Here is a 17,511-nt window from a genome sequence, read left to right on the forward strand (position 1 = left end):
GTTACCCTCCCCACCCCTATCCACAATCCGCCAACACCATTCACTCTGTGACTACCTCGTCCATTCCACGTCCTCCAATGCACACCCTTCCCTCCTGGTACCTTCCCCTGTCACTGCAGGAATTGCAAAACCTGCAGTCACATCTACCTCTTCATGTGTGTCCAAAGGTCTAATGGAGGCTTCCACATCCATCAAAGTTTCTCCTGCACTTCCACACATGTCAATTCTTGTCTATGTTCCTAACGATGAGTTCTCCTCTAAATTGGAGAGAGGAGATGTGTTCTCATAGAGCACTTCAGAGAATATCTCCAGGATATGCGCAAGAATCAACCCCAGTGCCCCCTGGCCAAACATTTGAACTCCCCCTCCCACTTTCCCCAGGACATGCAGGTCCTAGGGCTCCTGTATCGCCACTGCCTCACGACCGGATGCCTGGACGAAGAAAGCCTCATCATCCGCCTCGGGAGACTTCAACCCCATGGTATCAATTTGGACTTCACCCGTTTCTTCATTCCCCTCTCCGGACCTTACCCCAGTTCCCACCTTCCAGCTCAACACCGTCTGCCTGACCTGTTCCACCTGTGCTTCTTCATTCCCAACTATCCACTTCACCGTCTCCTCTGACATGTCATGTTCACCCCCCCCCCCCACCTGCATCCACTTATGGCACTCTCCGCTACCTTCTCCCCAGCCCCACACCTTTCCCATTTATCTCTCCATCCCATATGCTCCCAGTCTCATTCCTGATGAAGGGCTTTTGCCTGAAACGTTCATTGTTCCTGCTCCTCAGATGCTGCCTTACCTGCTGTGCATCTCCAACACCACTCTAATCTTGAGGGGAAATATTTGATTGAGAGCGTTTTCGGATATTTTCTATTGTTGATCACAGGCCGTGGATGATAGCAGAACTTCAGCAACCACCAGGTTAGGGAACAGCTAAAGGACTGAGCACAAGTCTGGTCACCGCATAAGTCAACTTTCTTTTTTAAATTGTAAGATAAAAGATGGAAGGCTGAAGTATGCAACTTTGCCCATCAAGACCGTTTCAACAATGAGTTCATAACTGATTCCTTTCCAAGTCAAGGTGCTATGGGCCTTGGAGGGTAATTTCAAAGTGGTGGCATTTCATTGCATCTTGCAGTCTTGTCCTTATAGTCATCACATATGTTGAGCTTTGAAGATTCTGTCAAAAATGCACGGATGACTTATTCCAGTGCATGTTGTAGTTAGTGAACTCTCCTACAATTGTTCCCTAGCGGTGAAGGGAATGAATATTGCAGGTATTGAAGAGGGTACACTCAAGTGACTACATTGTCGTGGACGGTGTCCAGTTCTTTAAGTGTTATTGAAGTTACACCCATCCAGGCAAATGGAGAGAGTTCTATTCCACGTCTCTTTTTGGCCTTGCGAACGATATAGGATTCACGGAGCAATGAGTTTAGTTTATAATCAAAGAATGTCTCAAGAACATGTTGTTGTTGTCAAAGTGTTTATGTAGCCTGTTTCTGTCCGATTTCTCTCGAAATAATAGCTCTGTGGAAGATTACACAGGGTAATTTATTTACAGTAAAGCCATTGAATGTCGGTGGGATTTGATTAGAATCTCGTTTGTCAGAGTTATCATTAGTGTATTTCGGCCTGGTGTGGACCAATATGATTTCAGTCGCTGTCTGATATCAAGTTCCATTTCCCGTCTGTGCTTGAAATTTCAACCGTTTCTTCGCATAAATGTCTACACTTGCCTTAATAATATGTAAGGACGCAGCAGGGGATAGCAGAGATTTACAGGCATGAACTCAGAATTAGATATTGCCTGTTTAATTCAGAAATAAGGAGTCGTTTCTTTGCTCCGGGGCCAAGGAAATGGTGGAACTCCTTACCAAAACTGTTGTTGAGGCTGAGTTGTTGTGTATTTTCAAACTGTGCCAGACAGATATTTAACCAGAAAGACGATGAAGCTTTTCGAGGTAAGGAAGGGGAATCGAGCTGAGAATTGTCAGATCAGCCATGTGTTCGTTGAATGATGGCGCAGACTCGATAGGCTGAATGGCCGACTTCCAGTCTTACATCACTTGGTCTAACGCCTTATTTTATTGATACTTTTAAAATTCTGCGGCGATGGGATGAAGTGTTTGACAAGGTTTCTCAAACTGATCAGACAGATCAGGAACTAGGATAATAAGCTCATGAACATGAAATGTGCCGTGGCCTGGAGACAACAAATGGCAGTGAAGATCGGAATGGGAATGTGCTCGCACAGATAATCGAGGACTCCAGTGACACAACTGGTGAATGCACAGTATTTCTATGACGGTTTGGAGACGCACGCAATTCCGAGATTAGGAGTGTTTTTGGTCAAAGGTGGGGCAGTAGGGAAAACTTGTTCCCGTTTATAATGACATAGCAAACAACAGCGCATCTTGATGAGACAGCTGAGTGCCACAACTGGAGGGTGTGCGGCTGATTTGAAGTTTGAACTTGCTTCATTATCACCAACTTGCCTGGAATGAATTGCTTTCACTATTTTCATTTCCAATTGTTTAATATCTCCCTGCAGTCTGCGGCTTTCTTCCTCATGGTTAATTGCATGACTAGCTGTTGAATGATCTGCACACTGCTAAATCATGGCCACTACAAGTAAATATGAATCATTGATCTGTATGAGAAAACGGTGGAACTCACAGGCATACTTCGTAGGTTTGCAGGCGACAGTCGAATTGTAGACAGTGAGGATGATGACCTCAGTTTCAAAAGGATCTTCATCCAATGAGTCGTTGGACTGAAAAATGTAACATGGAGTTCAACCTGGATAAATGGAAGGTGTTGTATTTTGGTGCAACAACAAGAGTTCGGCTTTGCGTACTGTTGGAGAACACGGACGCTACGGCTGCAGGTGCATAATTCCTTGTAGTTTGCGTCACCTACAGACAAGATGGTTCAAAGGCATTTGACATACTTCCCTTCATTGTTCAGCCCTTTGTGTAAAGTAGTTGGGACATTATATTGAAGCTTTGCATTACATTGATGAGACCTCTTCTGGAATATTATGTCCAGTTCTGGTCGCCCAGTTGTAGGAATGATATTATTCAGCTGGAGCAGGTTCAGAAAAGGTTGCACGCATGTTGCCGTGTGCGGAAGGTTTGAGTTATAATGAAAGGCTGGATAGGCTGAGACTATTGTCAGATTCGATATCGGAGTTCCTTTAAAACCACAAGGTAAGGCAGCATCCGAGGAGCAGTGTCATTCATCAGGCTCTTCCCCGAAACGTCGATTCATCTGCTCCTCAGAGGCTGTCTGACCTGCTGTGCTTTCCCAGCACAACACTCTCGACTCTGATCTCTCATCTGCAGTTCTCACTTTCTCCTGGTTGAGACTGTTTTCACTCGAGGTTAGGGGTTTGAACGGCGACCTGACAGAAGGTTGTGAATTACTCAGAGGCAAGGTAGAGTTCACAATAGCTGCCTTTTCCCAGGATGTGGATTCCAAGGCGAGAGGGCATATGTTTAACATGAAAAGAGAGAGATTTTAAAAAAAAATCATGTGAGGCATTGTTTTAGGGAAGGTGTTTTACGTATGCTATTAACTTGCTGAGGAAGTGATGGATGAGGGTACATTTGCAACATTTAGTGCACAAATGGATCCATACATGAATGGCAAAGTGAGATTTTTAAAATAAATTTATTCATGGCTACTACATCAGTTATTTCCCAGAGGACATTTCAGAGTCAACCATGGTATTATCCATCTGGAGTCTCATGCGGGGCAGAGCAGATGAATATGACTGTTTGCTTCCCGAAGTGGCATGCGTGAATCAGATGGGATTTTCCACACAACTGATTCAGGTCATCACGAGACTCTTCAATTCCAGGTGCTTATTGAATTCAAACTCCACTAACTGTCCTGCCAGGACCTGAACCCTTTGTCCAGAAAATATTACCTGGGTTTTTGGATTATTCAGCTTATCGGTGTTTCTACCGCTCTGAAAAATGCAGACAGTGTATTCAGAATTCCAACCACCCACTGGCTGATAAAGCTTTTTCGCACACCTTCTCAAACCTTTCTGTCTTTCTCCTTAAGTCTCTCGCCCTTGCTGATCGATCCCTCCATCAATGGGAAACTCGTTCAGTCAACCTTGTCCATTCCCTAACTCAATCATGTCTTGTCTACATTTCCTTTGCACTGCGACAAACACCCCACTCTGTCCTGAATTTCTTCACAATTGAACTCTTCAGCCCAAACAGTATCCTGGTAAATATCTCCTGCAACTTTCTTGCAAAACTGCACACAACACTCTTGCTTGAGCCTAATGAGCATTTGTTTTAAAATTTCTGGATTAGTATGAGGGCGATTCTGGCTAAGCAGAATTTATTACCAATTCCGAATTGCCCAGAGGGCAGTTGAGACTCAACCATATTTTTATGAGTCTGAAGTCCAGACCAAGTATGGACAGTAAATGACATCAGTGAAACATTTTCTTTCAACAATTGTCAATGGATCTATAGTAGTCATGAGATTCTCCCTTGCATATATTTTTTGAATCCAAATTTGACAATCATGGCATGGTGGGATTTAAGCCCGAGGACCCAGACTATTACCACGATCTCTGGATTATCAGTCCTATGAAATTACCACAAGACCAACACAGAAAGCCATAAAAGCTGATCTTGTCCAATAAAATGTCTTTTCACCAAAACTGCTCTGGGGCTTTTCCATGAGCCTGACGCTCCAATTGTCTCTGGCCTATGTCAGTAAAAACTGCTACATGTGGATTGATTTCACAAATGCGATATTCAAATGGATCGATTTGTTTGGAGGTCCTGATGTTGGTATTGGGGCACATTCACCCAACAACAATGACCGCAGCACAGACAGAACAGCATCAATGTGAAAGAGATTGATAGGTTGTGCATTGCCACAGAGAAATTGGGGGAGGGACGGAAAGAAGGTTTAATGATAATGGGAAGGAGAGCTATCTCCCACAAGGGGTGTGTTTGAATCCTGATATATGAAACGCAGAGATGCGAGAGAGCGGAATTTGAAGCTAAAACAAATAATTTATGAGCATGTGTCACAAAATGGACAACGGAGAGAACAATTAGTGCCGTGATTTGTTTTGAAATCGAGGTTGCTGAGGTCACAATGCAAAACACCGACAACCACGATCACAGTAACCACAGAACAGGATGCCTGAAAGCAGCAATAAGTATTCTAGCAGAGGAAATGTTCGGAAGAACACCAACTGTACAATATCAGTACTTAGCGGACAGTGACACACATGTGGGAACTGAGAATGAGCTGTATCTTTCAGTTCGATGTCCTCAGAGGCTGTGGAGATCCCTTGAATGAGAATGTTGAAAAATGCGATTGATCAATTTCGACAAGACATCAAAGACTCGGGGGATAGTGCAGGATATTGTTGAAATGAATGCTTCAATAGCATTTTAGCTTAACATCAGCACAGTCACACAGATCCAACTGGAAATGGGGAAGGGAATGAGGCGTCGAATTACTCTCTGGCTCCAATGATGTAACAGGTGAGCGTGCTGTCCTTCTATGATGGCATAGAGGTGCAAGAAATTCCTCGGTTGAGTGTGCTCCTGCTCAAGGGGATGTTTGTCCCCATTTATACTACCATAGCAATTTCGGGTGCATCTTTCTAAGAGAGCTGAGTGGCACAAGTGGAGCGTGTTGAGCCCTTAACTTTGCAGTGATGGTTTAAAAGATGGTTTTGCTATTTGGATCAGTGTTTCCGACACTGGCGGTGGCAGTTACATTTGCTTGCATCAGCTCAGTATCAATTTCTTCAACCCAGTCAAGACTTCATCCTGGAGAAGGTGATGTTGAGGTAATATTTTCAACTAGTCATCCTTGGCTACTGGAAAACGGAAAGAGTGATGTTTACGTTCGACGAATAAAACCTGAATGCAAGCCTGATCTTAGGATCAGAGATCATGACTTTAATTTTCTGCAATCCCATTCATTCATGTCCCTTATGCAGGGGATTCTACCATATTCACTCAGTACGGCCTACGAGAAACTCCAGGACCAGAAAAATTCATGAGCTGACTTTTAATTCAGGAATCGCCACCATGTGGGGAAACAGTCTAGTCGTGTGGGGAAGCAGATGTGAACTTTTGATGCCAAGACATATAAGGCAGTGGGGTAAGCGTTCTGAAATGGGATTCAGTTCATTAGGCTTTTGTTTTTGAGAAGGGTGGCCACATTTGGCTGAATGGCCTCCTTTGACACTCTTGTCCTGGTTGGTGCCCCCGCCTGTCACAGTGCTCAAGTTTCCACTGGGGACAGTGCAAACGTTTTAAAGCTGTCGCTCCATTCCCAATTGCGGGTATTGATACCTGCCCTTCCTTTCTCGATGGTGCATATCACACAATCGACAGTGCTGCCTGAATAAAAGTGGGGAGGACTGCAGCTCTCAGGGAGGCAGAGTGTCAGTGAACGGCCAAACACGTGACTGCTGCAAACTTCACCTTGTGACTGTGTTGGAATGAAAACCATTTGAAAGACTTGTTGCAGATTGAAGTATTTGCTAGAAGCAGGAAGCTGAGGAAGAAGTAACGTAAACGCAGTTAAATATGAGTGCAGAAGCATATCCCGCAGCACGAATAAAATTGTAAAGGACAGAGTAGCGTTTCGATTCATTGAATTCGGGTTCATTTGTTTTGATGAGGCTGTTACCAGGGTATAAAACCATTGAAAAATTATGCAGCATTTGCTCAGTATGATGGAACACTGCCTCAGTAATTCGCACTTCTGTTCAGAGGGACGGTTAGGTTGATTGACAAAGTTAAATTGCCGTCTCGTGTCCAGGGAGTGAATTAAGTAAGTTAGGTGAATTAAGTCATGGGTAACGCGGGGATAAGGTCAGAAGTCATAGGACGTCAGGTTATACTCCAACAGGTTTATTTGAAATCATAAGGGGGAGGTATTATACTTTTTTAGGTGAAATATAAGGAAATAGGGAGGGGAGCTAGGTCTGGGTGAGATGTTCTTCAGGGAGTCGATACCGGCTCGATTGACTGAAATGCTCTACACTGTAGTATTCTGTGATTCTGTGAATTGATAATGACGGTGTTGACTGGGGTGTAAAGCCATTAGAGAAGATGCTGATTGGGGTGCACTGAGGATGAGATTTTGTTCACTTGTCTTCTTGAAAAACTGAGAAAAGTTATCCCTGAACCATGGAAGACTTAATGGGATTTGTTCAGGGTATGAAATGTTTGGACAGAGTAAATAGGTGGAAAATTCCCTCTTTCAAGTATGTAAACATCGAGATGTCAGGCATTCAATACGTTTGATAAAACCTTTCAAGGACAAAGAAATAATGTGAACAGAATCGCTGTCACTCCGATAATCTGTTTTTCAAAATATTTGGAAAGGCACATTTGGGGACATACAAAGAATAAATTTCACAAGGAGAGAGACAGCGTCTGGCGAGGTAAAGGTGGACAGGTCATAGTCGGTCGGAAGTTGCGGGGAAACAATGTCTAATTTGGTTTACTTTAAATGTAAAGAAATTTCTTCAATGTGTGCAGCTGAATAAGATTCGGTTCTAAAACTCTGCATTTTAAAAAAAATTGGCATAATATTCCAGCTAAAGCATTGTAAATGGAACGGAGTGGAGTTTTATTTATTGTGAAGGGAAGATATTACATAATGAATAGGAAGTGACCAGTTGCTTGGAGATCGACTTCCTGCTTTAATTTCATGCGTTAAGGATGTGAGAACAAGCACCATGATGATTGGACCATTTAGTACTCAGTGAAATCTGCCAAAACAACGAGCAACAAAACTGGTGGATTTTCTTTTGTACATTCAATCTTTGTTTTTCTAAGCAGTATTTTCCTTAAGCTGAAATAAAGCTGGAGCAAATTTGAATACAACATTAATCGTTCCAATGAGATAAATCTAATTAACTTCTGAATATTACAAAGAACATTGTGAGGTTGCAGCAAAATTACAATGAATCGAACAAACCACCCTTTATTGTGATTTTATCCAATTCAGGTTCAGCCAAATGAGAAAGGCCATTGAGCCACAACATCGCTTTTATTTCACTCACCATGGCTGCTTCTTCAAGAGAGGGAGAAAATGACTGAATAAAATTATGAGTCAAATGTAGGTGTAAATATGACTGAAAATTCTTGTCCTGTTTCATTCTGACTCAGTTCTGACTCAGGATATATCAATCACAGTTATTCATTCTGATCAGCATGGCTATTTATTGGAATTTGCTGTTATTATAATTCTAGTGAAAGCAGAAACACAATGGTGTGGATTCGATTCCGCTCTGGAACTTTCTCATCCATGACGTTCACCGGATGTAATCTGATGAGGTCCCATGTCACCCATCTGCAAAATTTGCAGAGGAGAACGAGGGATTATGGTATTGGATTGTTATACCACTGTGCTCCACATTCACAAGTTCGAGTCACACTCTGGTTGCTAACTTCACAAACCGCTCCAGTAGTTTTTCTTTGCACGTCTCACCTCTGGTATACACTGGATCGAGAATCTTATTCTTGCCCTCCACTGCATGGGAGAATCACGAATAATCGACCTACATTAAAGTCGAAATGAAGAGTGAGAGCAGGTATTCTAGTCAGTTGTAGCTTAAATTCGTGTAATGATAAGGAATGCATTTTTCATCTGCGCCAACGCCTGCACATTCCGCTTTGTCTTTCTATGAATTTACATTAAACGGAAGAGAAACACATAATAAGAGATACGGAGCACAAGTTTATCCAGTGGGGTGGTACATGAGTATTTTAAACTAACACTTCACACAATGATCTGATCAGTATTTCAATCAGTCACTCGAAATTGGAAGCGCAGAAAACTTCTCCAATGAACGAACCTTTCATTCTTTCACAAATGTCTGCTGTGTGTTAATCATACAACGATCCAATATCCAGCGTGATCACTGACTTGCCAACTGCATAAGGTCGACCAACTTTCTTCAGCAATCACAGCCTCTGTACACAGCCACATGCGCTATGCCCAATATCATTTGTTGCCCCCAGGTCTTAGCACATTTCTTCTTCCTGAGCTTATGAGCCTTGTTCCTGATCTGTTTGATCTTTTTACTAAAACGTTTTCTATCACTTCATCCCATCCCTTCACAATGCTGAATTTATGAATAAAATAAGGTGTGAGAACAAATGTTAAACAAAGTAGACGTATGCCATTCAGCCCATGGAGTCTGCCCCACCATTCAACGAACTCACGGTTGATCTGGTCATCTTCAACTCCATTCTGCTCACTTACCTCAACAAAGTTTCATCATCTTTCTGATTAACTATCTGCCACAGTTTGAAAATTCCCAACAACACAACCTCAACAGTGGTTGCTGAAATATGCCACAGATAATTTGGCCCCTGAGCCAAAATTACCCCTCATTTCTGAATTAAATGGGGAATATCTAATTCTGAGTTCATGTCGTCTCGTGCTCTCCTCAGAGCATCGGGAACCCACCTGCCGGTATCTACCCTGTCAAGAACCCAACAATATTGAACGTTTATAATTGTTACTTTGTGACTATATCTCCTCACCACCTCCTTTGTTTCAATCCAAGCCTAAATAATCATTCCATGAAGCTCCACTTTATACAGTTAGCAACACGTTTGTAAATCTCTGCTGTCTTTTTCAGCGTCCTTACATATTATTAAGACTGGTAGAGAAATTTCAGCGACGAAACGGGTTGACATTTCAGGCACAGACGTGAATTAGAACTTGAAATCAGAAAGCGTTTGGGATCGGATTAATCCACAGAAGGACCAAATACAGTTATGATAACTCTGACAAATGAGAATTTTATCATATTCGATTGACATTCAATGGCTTCATTGGAACTAAATTCCTCCGTGTAATCGTCCTGGCAGCTAGTATTTAGGAGAAATGAAACCTGAACCGCCCATATAAAGAAGTTAACTACAAAATCATGTCTGTCCGTCGACTTTGAATATTAACTCAACTCTTTTCTCCGTGAAGCCTACATCGTCCGCAATGCACAAATTAGATGTTTAACAGAACTCTCTCCATTTGCCTCGGTGGGTGCAATACCATTGAAGGAACTGGGCACCCTCCACGACAGTGCAGTCACTTAACTGTACATTGTTCAACACCTGAATATTTATTCCCTTAACTGCGAAGGCACAATTGCAGCAGCGTGGACCACATAGAAGATTCACTGGAGTAAATCATCCACGCTTTGTTGACAGAACCCTCAAAGCTCAAAAACTGTACTGACGACAAGGACAAGTTTGAAGATGCACTGAAACTTCACCATTTGCAAATTATCCTCCAAGGCACATACCAGCATGACTTGTAGAGGAGGTGAAAATATGTTGCTGGAAAAGCGCATCACGTCAGGCAGCATCCAAGCAGCAGGAGAGTCGACGTTTCAGGCAAGTGCCCTTCTTCAGGAACGGAGAAGAATCAGTGGTAAATTCATTGAGTGCTGAAGCGGTCTTGATGGGCTAAGATTTATACTTCAGCCCTCCCTCTTCCGTATTACAATTTTTAAAAATGTTGATTATTGCATTGACCAAACTTGTGGCTCATTCCTTTAGTTGTTTCCTAAACTGGTGGCTTCTAAAGATCGAATTTCATCTCCAGTATGTAGCAATAACAGAAAATGTCCAAAGACCTTCTCGAACAACTGATCTCCCTGTTCAACAATCTTCAGAGATTTGTGAATGCCCACTCCAAGATCTCTTTGCTCCCGTGCACCAATCAGAATCTTCACTGTTATTGTTACTACTCCCCAAATTCATTACCATTCGGTCGTCTGGATTAAATTTCATTCACCATTTTTCCTTTCCATCTGATTCATACATCCCTGCGGTCCCTGACATTATTCATCATAGGTAACTACACGACCAATTGTTGTATCATCCGTAAACTTCTAAATCATTAATTCTTTCAACGAAGTTTGAATTATTGGTCTACATCAGGAAACAGTGGTACTTCACTGGAAACAGGCATCCACACATAGTTCATGGAATGAACACCTGCCATGTTCCAGTCTCCAAGAGTTGCTAGCCCAAATATCCTCATTACATTTGCAGATAATACGAAGATTGGTGGAGTAGCCAGAAAGCATAGGGGACTGTCAAAGATTGAAGGGGAATATAGAAAGACAGAAGAGTTGAGCGGATAAGTGGCAGATGGATATCAATCCAAGCAAATGTGAGGTGATGCATTTTGGAAGTCTAATTCTAGAGCCAAATATACTGTAAACGGAAGAGCTATGGGTAAAGTTGATGAGCAGAGAGATCTGGGAGCTCAGGTCCTTTGTACCCTGAAGGTGGCCGCACAGGTGGATCTTGTGGTCAAGTAGCCATTTGGCATGCTTGCCTTCACCGTACGGGGCATTGAGTATAAGAGCTAGCAGCTATGTTAAAATTGCACAAGATTTTGGTTTGGCCGCGTTTAGAAAATTCTGTACGTTCTGGTCACCACATTACCAAAACAATGCGGACGTTGAGGAGAGAATGCAGAAAAAGTTTACGAGGATGTTGCCTGATAAGGAAGATTCTAGCTCTGAAGAGAGGTTTAGTAGGTTACTATTGTTTTCATTACAAAAACGAGATTGAGAGGTCTACGAAATATGAAGGTACAGACAGGATGGATTGAGATAAGCTTTTTCCCAAGGCGAGGGATTCACTAATGAGAGTTCACGCATTCAAGGAGAGTGGTGAAAAGTTTAGGGAAGATATACACGGCAAGTATTTCACACAGAGGGTGGTAGGTGCTGGAATGCGTTGCCAGCAGAGGTAGTCGGGGCAGCTGTGCTAGATTCATTTCAAGTGAGCCTGGACAGGTGTATGAGTAAGTGAGTAGCAGAGTGATACGGATGCTTAGAAATTGGGCGACAGGTTTCGACAGTTGCTTTGGATCGGCTCAGGCTTGGAGGTTCAAAGGGCCAATTCCTGGGCTGCCAATTGTCTGTGTTGTTTGTTCTTCTTTGTTCATTACATTACCAACTCCATGCTACATTGCTCCATTTCAGAGAATGACATTGTCAATTCCGATTATCACAGAGGGAATGAGAATATGACATGTGGCTGTGACGGAATGAAAGTGATGTACGCTGGATTGGAGTGTTTACTGTGAGCAAGAGGTCGATGTGGAGACGATGTGATCAAAACAGCTCTTTGTGTAAAAGGAACAAAACCACGCATTGTTAAGGAAAAATTCAGAGAATGCTTCCAATTCATCGACCTCTCGTGACCTCCAGCATGCTTCCACTGAGTCAATCTGTTGTATGGGTTAATGCTGCTGGTGTTTCTTAATAAACTAATAAATGAAGACAAATACGTCCTTCCTCCCGCGTTTGACCAGGATCACTCACAGCATTGGCATTTCATGTGCCTCTGTGCCGTCACAGAAGAACAACGTGCTCACCTTCAAACCAGTAAATCCATTTCAATAATACGGTGTGAGATCAATACTCATGTCGCAACTTTTATTGATATGGACCTGAGATAATTGGAAAATCCGGCTCAGGAAAAGGAAACAGGGAAGCACTGAGGAAAAGAAACTTTATTCTAAAAGACATAATTCTGTGGAGGTCTACATCATTTATTTCACTTGCTCATTCGGCTCTATCTAAACTATTGTGTGCAGTTCTGCAATTCACATTGAAGCAGGGATGTGGTATCACTGGAAATGATGTTGGAGAGATTTCCCAGGATATTGTCTGGGAAGAAGTGTTTCAGTTATGAAGAGAGATTGGATAGATTGGAGTTGTTTATCTGAGGGCAGAAGAGATTGAGAGGAGACATGGTTGAGATGTGCACAATAATCAGGGATATGGATGGCGTAAACTGAAATAAACGTTTGTCTTTGATGGTGAAGTCAATCACGGGGTTGAGGGGTGGGTGTGGGGGGTGCGGGGGAGTGTGACATAGATTTATGGACATAGGATAAAAGATTAGAGTGAATGCACAGACAAATGTTTTGAAACAGTGGGTAGTTGAATTCTGGAACACAGTGCAAGGAAAGGTTTTACAGGCAGAAATCCTCATAAGTTTCAGAAGTATTCAGATGTGAATTTGTGATGCCAAGGCATACAAAGCGATAGACCAATTCAGGTAGATGGCAAACAGATAGCACTTACATAGCATTCTGTAAGTGCTATGAATAAAAGATAAGATAAGGAATTGGAACCCGGGGAAAACAGAATGACCACTTCGGTTCAACAGACACTTCCTCGGAACAGTTTTTGCGCCGAAGGGCATGTTTCCACATGGTAAGAAATCTAATCAACAGAGCTAAAATGAAGCAGTTGAGTTAAAGTTCCCAATGTAGGTGTAGGCCGTGTGACAGCTTTGCTGTCTGTGTCTCCAGGAGCGCAATTTGTCAGTGCGTGCTACTTAAAGGTGCGTAAACTGCCAAGGTACTATGTTTAATGCTTATCTGAAGATACTGTTACTGCCATTGACCAGGAAATATTGGAGCATCAGACTGAAACGCAGTTGAAAACAATGTTGAATGTTCTGTATTTTGGAAACGGGTAATTATTAACTGAAAAACTACAAATATTCCCCAGGTGAATATCCGTCTGTGGATAGAGAAACAGAGGTGAAGTTTAAGCTTGATGACCTTTCTAAAATCGCTGACCCTGCACTGGATTACATTCTGGGAAAGTTTGTTTATCTCGTTTCATATAATTCCATTTCGTGCAAACTCGCACAGCTCATTAAACCAATCGAAAATATTGGGTCTATCTATCTATCACTCGCAAACAATACTAACAAACTTAAAAGACCCAGTACAACCCATGGACAAAACGTCGTCTACAAAATTCCATGCAAGGACTGCCACAAACACTACGTAGGATAAACAGGAAAAAAGTTAGCCACCAGGATACACGAACACCAGCTAGCCACAAAAAGATACGACCCTCTCTCCCTGTTAGCCCTACACCCGGATGAAAAAGAAACACCGTTTCGACTGGGGCAACACATCTATCCTGGGATAGGCTAAGCAAAGGCATGCCAGATAATTCCTCGAGGCCTGGCACTACAACCACAACGCCATAAACAAACACATCGATCTAGATGCCATCTATCAAATCCTAAGAAAACGAACAGGAAATGGCATCACCACAAATCCCAGGAACCCCATCCAGGAGAAAGACATAAATAGAAAGCAGGAGACAACAGCTTCGCTTCACTTGGAGGTCGCCACTGATGATGTTAACTAGCCAGCTAATGAAACGTTTGGATATCAAACCTACAGCTCAGCGAGCAAACATACACTCTAAATTATATTTATTTCTTCTCTATGTTTGGTGAAGTAACACAATGAGGGATCAATTACTGTTGTCAGTCATATATCCATGTGCTATGAAATGCTGAAGTTGTGAGATCAGAGCAGGTTGTATTAACATAGAACATGCACTGTTCGAATCTCAGACTCAGGAATTTGACAGATAGCGCTTTTGAGCGAAATTTGAGCGGAGGGGGGTGTTGTTTACCCTACTATGTAACACCAGTTTCTGTGATTGCTTTGTTATCTACCTCATTTGTGCGTTTTACCTCATTGAGTATTTTGAAATTCTCCCCTCTATATATAAAGTCCGAGCTTTTGCAACATTGTACAATAGATGCAGTGCAATAGCACCCAACGCTGATAAAGTCTACTGATTCAGGTATTAATCCTTGGAAACAGCAATGTGTACTCTCCCCGCATCAGGAAAACAGTTTGCTCACAGATGATGTTACATTCCCACTCCCATGCCTTTTTTCATTCAATCGGCTTCTGTTCTTCACTGAATCCAATTCAGCAGATCTTGCCACTAAGTAATTTCTTTGTATGTGTTCAGATCATATGAGCAGAATATCTCAGTGCGAGTGCCCTGGATCCATCATCCAGAAGTCAAACCATATTCAGGGAACCGTACTCTGCTCTTCATCTTTTCATGAACACCAGGGAGATATATGTATGCTCTTCAAAATTTACTCACCTGTTTTAAGAAGCAAGATAAAAAGTTCCTGGTTCCTTTTTTTTGTCACACGGGCCACGATTGTAAATGGTGGAACCAGTTGAGATTGTCCGTTCTCCCACATCCATTTTCTCTCCAGGTGGTGTTAAGATGACGGTCTGAATCGCTTCCTTCTGTTCCCTGTCAATCTGGGATGGTGTGAGCTGTGAAATCTAATCTGTGAACTGGATGCAACGTGGTAAAATGCATACATATCAAGTGGACTGTGTGTGAGTGACAGGACTTGCTGCAGTAACATCATATGCTTATTCAGACAGCAGAGGCCTCTCATGACTTCGAGAAGGACACAGACACTCTTCTCGATGACTGGGAGAGATTCTCTTTTTACCAGAAGTTCTGCACATTTCTATCTGTCTCAGATGGCGTTATTTGCACAGGAATCCTAAAGAAGATGTGTTCCTGTGCATGCGCGATCTCCCTTTTCTACACATTTCCAGAATTTCCATACCTCCCACTCCCACCAGGCTCCTCCCCCGCTCCACAACCCCATGTTTAATAGGCAGCCGAAGAGCGCATTCATGCTGCTCTCCACCAGCACTGCCTGCCAATGGAAGATGAGTTTGTCCAGTCGTCAACGGAGAGTGCCCAGTTACAGGGGAAGCAGCGAGCACAGCCTCCTGAGAGAAGCAATCAGAATGGAAAGGAGCTGTTATTAAAAATCTGTCCTGCTTTCACTCCGAAACAGCAGAAATAACCTTAGTTTACAAGAAAAATCACCAGATATATGGGAACTGCATCTGGCGCCGTTCTGGCTCATTTGTCTCGGGTGTGTTCTCGCATCAGACGGGTGACTTACATGCGAGAGGGCTCGGGTTCACATCCCGGATGAGCACTGGGATTTTGCTCACTCCCTCATTTTTGACTGAAAAGGTATGATTTTGATGAGTTCAAGGTCAGTTCAAGATTCCAAAGTTTGAAAACACGCACCAGCAAGTTCAACAGCAGCTTCTTCTAGGCCGTTACTGCTCTGTGAAATGCATTGTCTTCCTGGGAATGATGCTGATCCTGCAAATGCGGATCTTGCTTAACGCACATCCTGTACGGAGTAGCCTGAACTCCTAAGTCTCTCCAACTTTTGTTTTTCTCACCCTGAGATCTGCATGTCCTTAATTGCTATAATCTGCCTTTACCAATCACAAACAAAACTTTCCACTGTACTTATATCCATGTGACAATCACTCAATCAAAACAAGGTCATTTCTTCATTGTGTGGAGCCAGCACAGGGAAGGAGGGCTGCATGGACTTAATGTGCAGTGTGACACATTTTGTCACTCTGAGTGACACAAAAAAGCCTTTCTGCAGGATTGCTGTGTGAAGATGGATTCTGAACACAAAACAGGCTGCATAAAATTTCACTTATTTGAATTTTACAGAGGGAAGACAGTTCGCAGCCCATTTCTCCCTTTTACACCAGCTCAGCATCTTTCTCTCTGTCTCAAATAAATTATATTTGGGGGTAGTTCGCAATCAAAGTTGTTAAGTTCCAGCGGCTGATGCACTTGGCTGTGCCAGTGAGAGGAAGCTTCAGAGTCCATCCGTGCTTCCATTCACTGACACTGTCTAAAAGTGGAGGGATATGTCTGAGTACTCTGCCAATGGAGGCAGCTCAGTCCGCGGGGGTGGGATAAACAACACTGTTCCATGCGGGGAAATTCTGCAGTGTATTCTGTGGATCAGACACAGTGCACTTTATCATTCAGATCATACCAGAGTGAGAGTGCTTGAGAAGGCCAATTGGTCACTCGTAACTGTGTCAGCTCAGGAGTTCCAAAAGACGGTTGAAAGTGTTAACGGTTGTAGCTTTGTTCAGGCTTCAAGTGTTTACAAGAAGCAGGAAGCAGAAGAAGATGCACTGTGAAGCGATTGAGATCTGAATAAAGAAGCAGCAAATAAATTGTACAGCGCAAAGGACAGCTTTGAAGTATTGAATTCTGATTGATGGGCCAATCATGATTTCACTAGGTAACGATGCTACAGAAGAAACTATTTTAGTGTCTCTCGGAATTGTGATGTCGCAGGCAAATAGCGCCGTTACACTGCAGGAAATTCCTTTTTCCAATGTGAGTGCAGTCTGTATGTAAAATAGCTTATATATCGAACACTTTCCTTAAATAATTCCAATCCATCTCAGTGTGTTGTGTTGTCTCCTTTCCACTTTATCTGTCATTGTGCCTGCACTGAAGGTGCTTTGCTCTTTCTGCGTGTCTTTTACAATCTGGGTGATCTGAGGCAGTTTAACTGACCCACCTTCTGACAGAATTGTCCACTTCACTTCAGCCCGCCCGAACTTCGCTATTTGATACCATTCCCGTTGTTAAGATGTTAAGCGCTCGTCTCAAATCCAGCCTGCCCTCACCCAAAATAAATGCAAATCTTAGTCACACTGATCCCTGCAATCCAAGGGCATCTTCACTCTGGGGTCATTGATTATTCCTCGGAGAAAGTTAGGACTGCAGATGCTGGGTAACAGAGTCGGAAA

The sequence above is a fragment of the Hemiscyllium ocellatum genome, chromosome 8 (genome assembly GCF_020745735.1).
Source record: "Hemiscyllium ocellatum isolate sHemOce1 chromosome 8, sHemOce1.pat.X.cur, whole genome shotgun sequence".
Taxonomy (NCBI): domain Eukaryota; kingdom Metazoa; phylum Chordata; class Chondrichthyes; order Orectolobiformes; family Hemiscylliidae; genus Hemiscyllium; species Hemiscyllium ocellatum.